Consider the following 8,491-nt stretch of genomic DNA (forward strand, 5'->3'; position numbering starts at 1 on the left):
AATTATGGTGTTTATCAAAACAAAACACAGTGCACGATCATGCACACGTGTACGGACAAGCAATCTAGGAGTAACAAATGCACATGGTAGACTGAACATCCAGATGCTTAACCTAAGGTTATACTTATTCGGTATTAATAATGCATTAATTGCTCCTTTATACTATCAAAATAAGTGATTTTTTGATTGTTTTCACACATACTAAGAAATTCACTTTTAAATATTAATTAGCAATAAAATTGACCATATTAACCTTTACTATCTCTTCACATAAACACTACTAACACATATTCCAACATTATTTACTCCAAGGGCAATGTAGGAAAAAACTAATTAATTCATTCTTGAAATCTAGAAAAATCACTATTTTGGACCACAAAAAAAGAGCCAAAAAGCACTTATTATGGACAGGAGGGGGTAATGGTCTAGAAGATTTTCATTTATTGTGTTATTTTATTTTTCATATATTTCTCTCTAACATGTTTATTACGACCACATTTGAAATATTCTGCAAGGGAAAAAAATTACTTGAAATATGGGAAAATTTTGTCATTTTTTAAGTTTGTATAGTGATGCATTTATGAGATGTTATTCTAAAGTGTAGCAGAAAATTTCCATTTGTGGCAAGAACTTAATTCCCTTTAATCTATAGCCGTATAAATCAAGTATATCCATTGTGTGAGCCCTTTACTATTTTCATTCTATTCAAGTATTCATGTATCCTAATTTCGTTTGGTGCTTGTAAATACTAAAAGTTTAGATTTCATATCCTTTTTAGCAACAATTAATTTAGCTGTAAGTTTATCTTGAATTTGTGTTGGAGCTTAAACTAGAGTGAGATTCCCCTTTAACAAGAAAAAAAGAGCGAAAATCCTCCCTAAATTTGGAGTCAAAATTTGGTGCTTATACTTTTTAATAAGAAGAGCCAGTCCGATGTTATTTACTCATTTTACAAACCCTCATTATTGTGCCTATCCACAAAAAAAATACATAATTTGAACTTAACCTACATTCCTAATCCTCTATAAACCTACATAGACAATTCCTAATGACACCCTAAGATGGGATGGGAAGTAGGAGACGGCGGCCGCAAAGGTGCATTTGAGTACTTTATTTCAAAGCAAAAAACATGATATACTTTGACAAATTTCACGCTGAATACTTAGAAGAGTTTTACATTTACCCATAAAAGCAAAAAAGATTAGGGCACTTTGGTTTGGTACATAAATCAAAGATATTGTCCCTTTGGAACTAGGCATGTAACCAGTTCCCAACGTTTTAAAATGATGTTCTCCACTTCTCACATAAAGGTCCCCACTGACTTGAGATATCATAAGCAAAGGTCAATATCTTTAAGCAATTACTTACCGAAAAAAGTGCAAAAAGAAATATAAAGATGCAATGCATATTATGACTAATCATAAAATTTTATATCAAACATTCCGTTACTCTAATTCTAAACGTATTTCTGAAGAAAAAAAAAAGTTAACTTTATTGGGAATTACCATCTCAAATAGTATTCCCCCGAATTACCAAAACAATAAAATTAGTATTCCCCAAAAGTAATGGTGAAGTTGAAAAAATAACCCTCCAAATATTTGTTGTGGAGTTAATAAACTATACATTCTTTGGTTGAATCATGCTATCTTTACCACAGATTATGAGTAGTTTGGTTTTAATGAAATTATTTTATGATTATGGGATACAGTAGGTATTTAATAGAAGGTGCGTGCAAATACCACCAAAGGATGTGGTGCAATGGATGAGACTGTTCTTTCCTTAACCAGAGGTCTCGAGTTCGAGGCTTGGGTATGGAAAAATTCTTGATAGGAAGCGCTTCGCCCCGAATGGAGCCCTACGCGGCGAGAATCTGAATATAGTCGGGTTCCAATGCGAGTACCGAAAAAAAAAAAAACAAGGTGCGTGCTAGTGATTCGAATGCTGTCGTTATACGAAAATAAAAATTACTTAATCGATATACTTGACCAAAATGACATGGAAATGATAAAGTTTTACGAATAACACAATCAAGAGAAAAATTTATCAAACTTCTTACGCTAGCAATTGGTAATTGGGAAGAAGCTATACCCCATGACTTTTTCCCCACAAGTATATATTTTGATAATCTTTTGTAGGGCAGCTTTCTCTACCAAATAATATTGCCATGTAATGTGATGACAAATTTGCACATGTGCTCCACCTGTTTTTCCGATGAATCCTATGGAGTTTTCTACTTGATTTGTACTTGCTTACAAAGAGTATATATACTTGTTGAACTTATATGGGAATTCTCGAAAACATTTTGCAGGCATAGCAAAGTGTATTTAAGGGTTGAATTGAATTCCCAAAGTCGAAAAGTTACATTGTCTAAATGTGTTAAAAGACAAATTTTCTAATATATACCTTGATTGCTAAGTGTATTCATTTACTATAAAAAAAAAAAATCATGTTTTTGAATTCACTCATTAAGATTTTTGACTTCGCCATCGCTTTCGCTTTCGGGTGTATTGACTAGGGTGGGTTAATTTGCATGAGTAAAGCTGTAGTTGGAGATAGATTAATCGCACATAAGTGGTCATGCACTGCTTTTGGAGCCATCATTAATTATTAATTTAGTTAGTTTATGTTAGTAATACTAGCAATCAGATTATTCAAGTGGAGATGCTCAAGATGGCTTGGTATCCTAGGAACTGAAAGATCAAATGTTATTTTCTTAAGTGTCAGAGTCAAATTACTAAATCTTGACTCCCTTGATTTAATAATTAAAGTTATAAAGCGATGGGTAGTGGGGACATTATATCATCTGCATGCGTGTGTGTGCATGGATTTGATTTCTTTTTCTTTTTAGTTCAAATATATAAACATTAACGACATTAAACAACGACAAACAAATAATTCAAAACTTATTGGCACACACCAGTGGATTAGTTAGATCCAAATCCAACTAATATGAATATCTAATTAGTTGTTAGATCTAACACTAAAATTTAAGTGTTTGTCTTGATATCATAAAACACATTAGTGTGCTCAAGAACTTATAGCCCCTGTATCTGATCATGAATATACATCTGTTGTTTGCCATTTGTAATTTAAGTACTAGTTGGGTCTAAATTTTATTGCTCACATGGGCTTGAGTAAATGTTTTGCTAGCTAGGGTTCTATTTGTGCAATAATACTATCCCATTTGAATGGTCCACCTACATAGTTTTAGACACCCATCCTAGAGCATTTATATTACTCAATTTTCTCATGTCATTCACTACTAGAAATTTGGGAAAACCATCCAAAAAAATCGACCAAAGTAGATCGGTAATGACCAATAACCATCTAAAACGCGACCATTAACATGCGGTCGGTATTTTTGAAGGTCGGAAGGGCATACCGACCAAAGTTGGTCGGTCAATTAAATTAAAAAAAAAATGCTGAAGAGACCGACCAAAGTCGCTCGGTATTTTAATTATGTACTTAAAAAATACACCATCTGAAAATCGAACCGGCATCTGTACTATGGCAGGATACTATTCTACTACTAGACCATTGGTGCATTTTGTTTTAAGACTCTCTTTTATTTCATTTATACTCTTTAACTATATTTTCGCATGAAAATAACCGACCAATGTCAGTTGGTTTTATTAAAACATCAAATTACCGACAGAATTCGGTCGGGTTTTTAAAATGACCGGCCGAATTAATCGGTCGGTTTTTTAAATATTAATTTTAATTTATTTTAAATAAAAAACCGACCAAAGTTGGTCAGTTTCTTGAAAAATAAATTTCACGGTACTTAAAAATAGTTTCCTGCATTTTTGCACTAAAGACTTTGGTCAGTTTCATAAAAAAATTAGAAAGTAAAATATTTTGAAAACCGACCGACTTTTGGCCCTTTTTTTGGTCGGTCGACCGCGGTCGGTTTTTGCCGAATTTCTAGTAGTGATTACTGACTTTTGGAATGGGACTTTTTCGTATATAAACGAAATTTTAAATTTATTTATCCGATTTATTTAAATTTTCCTATTAATTACAAAACGAAACTAAAGTTTTCTTATAAAATATATACAAATTCGATCAAAATATAATTTTTTAGTACAGAAATCCGGTCAAAAACTATAATTTATATGCAATTTGTTCATATTTTTACGCTGTTTTTACTTCCGACATACAAAAAATATATAATTTTTTCATGTATTTTTCCTTGAGTTTCAATCTTAAAATTCAACCAAAACCAACTCGAATATTTACCAATTCACTCAAAATTAAGATATAAACTCCAAATAATATTCCCAATCATTTGCAATGACACCCAATCCAAACAAATAATAATTTCGCAAAATTTAATTTTTATATTCAAAGATTCGAACTTTTTTAATGTCAGTCAATGGAGTTTTTTAATGAGCTAACACCTAGTATTTGATTCCACGACCTTTCTTCTCTAGGCGAAAAAGCTAAACAATATGATCAATGACAATAATCCAATAACATATAGCATAAGTTTATTCCTCGAAAAGGAATCCAGAAAGGAACCTCATGAATCAAACATTTTCATTAAGTCATGTTGCTCCTATATCTGCCTTTTTATTTATGTATTCCGGGGATACCCAAATTTGTTCATTTGGTTGTGATTATTGTATTTAGTGGATTTTGAAAGAATCATTTGATTGAACAAACAATAGGCGTGATAAAAAGAAGTGTCAGAGAGAAAATGGATAATATTGAAATATAATATTTTATATATGCTAATATAATTACGTGATAACCTCTTTAAGAGAGGTAAATAAGATTACATTATATAGGTAAAAATTCCTTTGGAATACCTTTTTACAATTCCGAGACATATTTGAGACGAAATCTTATTACACTGCATAGTTTAAAGAGATTTTACACCATTAACATATCAGGTAACTTGCAATAACAGTTCAACTATCACATAAGTTTATCAAACTAACAAGGCAAAATACATAAGTTATCACCTAACCTATGGACCAAATTCCTCTTACATATTTTTTGTGGACCAAAATTATCTTACACACTCAACCTTTCCATTTGACCACTTTATCTCAGAGATTGCATCACATGCGCTAATTAAATCTTGATACATGTCATAACTCAAGTAAAAAAAGAAAATGCATAATTTGCATCCCAATTGATACTAATTTTTAAACAAGAAAAGAAATCAGAAAACAAACCCAAACCCACTCGTCTCTTATCCCCTTCTCTTATCCCCTCCCCCCAACCGTTCCCTCCCCTTGTCCATCACTTTCCTCTCCGATTAATCAGAAAACTCCCTCATAAAATACCTTCTTTCTCCCATTCTTTAAGAAAAACCCAGAATTTCTTTGATTGATATCTGAAATGGATTATTGATTTTGCACCAATTAAGTTGTAATGGAAGTGTGCAATGATTCTTCCTCTAAAACCTTAGCAGCCATGGCAGATAGAACCTTCAAGAAAAAAACCCATTAACTCTCCTCTTTTGCCACTGCCATATTCATATAAATGAAGCACCCAATTGTATTAACTTCTTAATTTTTCAACTTGAAGCAGAATATTTAAACTATTTCACTGGCCGGAGTTTCAAGCAGAACTCCATTTTCGACTGATAAAAGACAAAAAAGATAAGGGTTTCACAAATAACTCCATGGCTATGGAGAAAAATACGGGTAGAGATTTTAAATCCAAAGATTATTTCTTTTTTATTCCTACTTGGATCTACTGGAGCGGTTGGGTGAGGTATATCGTGGGAACAAGACCAATGAGCAGGGAGGTTGGGGACGAAGGTTTTAGCATTAGCAATCTTTTTTCTTTTCATTTTTGTGTTTTGTATATAATGGTAAAAGAAAAAAAGGATAAAAAGAAAAAAAATATTTACCTTTGGATCAACTCGCTTGAATCTACAACGTTCAAATAAAATTTCAGATTTTTATTTTTTACCTCTTCACGTGCCTGTTTTGCGTGTAATTTACTAGGTCAAAAGTGGGGTGTCTTAGACACACTCCGGAAAGGTTGAGTGTGTAAAGTAATTTTGGTCCGCCAAAAGCGTGTAAGAGGGATTTGGTCCATAGCTTGGGAGGTAACTTATGTATTTTGCCAACTAACAATGATGATCATTCCAAAAATTTATTTGTAATTATTTTATAAATAATTTGAGTAAATTAAATAATTTTTATATCATCAATACATAACGTATAAACTCATAGTATCCAATTTACTGTCATTTTCTTGGACCATAAAAAACTTTTGGAGCCTCCCAAAAGTACACCAATATCCCAGTCTCATGTTTGGTCCCCTACCTTCTTAAGTTTTATAACCAAGATTGCGACCAAACTGTTACTTAGCACCTGTTTGTCAATAGATTTTTGGTATATATATTTTTAAAAAAATATTATTTATTCATGAAACATGATCAGTTTTTGATTTTTTTCCAAGTTTACGGATATTGGTTTAGGCAGTTTTTGGATGAAACTTTTTTCTACTCACAAAGTTTTAAGTTTTTTTTTTGAAATAAAATGCATGTCCAAACACAACTTTAACTTCCAAAAATTATTTTTCAACACAATTTTAAAAACTATTTTTTCAAGTTTCAACCAAATATATATGTCCAAACGCTAGTTTAAAGAATTCACTTACAAGTAATATTCAGGATTTGATCTGAAACCCTTCTTACACTTTTTGTTTTCATCCCAAAAGACGAAACTAACGGTAAAATAGTTAATTATTGCTTTTGTAGGTTAATAAATTTCATGTCTAGTAGCTTAGGTGGATAACCAAAAACCAAAGTTTATATTAACCAACCCTATACAAAAGTATAATAAACTGGTGATATAAGTAGTTGGGTCACTAAATAAGCTGTCGAATAAGTAGTTAGGTTTAAAAGATTTAGTAGTAGCTTCATAATAGGTTTAACAAAGTCATTCATATAGTTTGTCTAATTAATACTACTACTTTTATTATTTTGAATTGGATGTCTGCAAATGATTGGCTACAACGTACAACCTCAGTTATTACAAAATTATTTATTCAACTAAATACCGTACAAACAACGATGTAAAACTCGAAACCTGTTTAAAGACCCGTTCCAATCATAAATAGCCGAAAAAAGAGAGTGAAAAACTTAAAAAAATTTACAACTAAAGTTTGATTATTCCCATGCATGAAATTGCTACCCAATCCTCCCACGGGCGGACCCAGGATTTGAGCACGACGGACATCATTGTATGCTAATTACTAGCGATAAAATTTGGCGGGCAACTCTTTAAAAACTCAATGATTATGATGACTTATCATCTAAGTACAAATAAAAAGAAGTTCTAAAAAAATAGAAATCATAGAACAAAGAGAGATTTTTTCGCAAAATAGGTGCTACGGAAAGGGAAGGTATTTGATTTAAGACTGTTTCAAACTTTAAAATTTTTAGCTTTTTCTCAAATAAAAAAGGGGCCTGTGAACAAAAAGGTGTTCAAACTTCAAAAATTATAAAAAAGGAATAAAATTAAGTAAGTTGACTATTATATTTTAAAACTAAACTATAATTGAATTCAAAAAAAAAGAAGAAAAAAGTAAAAAAGTGAAGCAGGAGAAAGTGGTGAAAATGAGTTTTGAACCCACGACCTACAGCAAAGCTAGAAACTTAAATGCCCCCTTAAAAGCACCCCTCTAGTTCATTTCTTTTTGTCTAGGGGCACACGAAAAATATTTAAGGGGTTCCAGCTATATATATATATATATATATATATATATATATATATATATATATATATAGGGGTATTTGCCAAGGTTAACGTGGTCCCGTGACCTCTCAACCATCAACGTAGGCCCGCCTCTGAAATCCTCCTCCCCCAAAAAAATAAAAATAAAAAACGCATTCGTCCAAAAACAATGAGTAAGTACAAAGATTGTGGAGATACTTCCCATTTGACACCAATAATGTGCAATGGAATGTATGTTATATATGGTTGAGTAGTTGCATAGTTAATTTTCTTCCTCAAGATTTGAAAATTTTCCTTTCTTGTTTCTTCTGAGGGATGGAGTTCCAGCACAGGAACGTGTCCTGTCTCCTCGATTTAGTATATATTGTTTGCTCAGCCTTCAATTATATATTTATTCAATTTCAACTTGAAATTACTATTTTCTCTTAATTTAATTATATTGTTGACTTGCCTTCTCTTTCAAATTGCCTTGAACTCAGGCTCAGGTATATTTGCTGGTGATTCCTCTATAGAGATTTGCTAGCTACTACTTGCCACTTGCCTGTTGTTATTTTTGAACTTTTGCAAAATACTCAAAAGTTGAACCTTTTGGCATTTGCACTCGAAATTGTATTTTCATGTTTTTTCAAATATATAATAAAATAAGGTAACTGAATTCAAATAGTATGAGGTGAATGTTTTTATTTATTAATAATGTAGAGATGACAAGCATGAGTCATGTTAGGTCAGTCTAAATGAGAGAAACACGTGGCATTGAGGTTGACAGTGCCTTACTTGTAAGATGCTTT

The sequence above is a fragment of the Nicotiana sylvestris genome, chromosome 2 (genome assembly GCF_000393655.2).
Source record: "Nicotiana sylvestris chromosome 2, ASM39365v2, whole genome shotgun sequence".
NCBI lineage: Eukaryota > Viridiplantae > Streptophyta > Magnoliopsida > Solanales > Solanaceae > Nicotiana > Nicotiana sylvestris.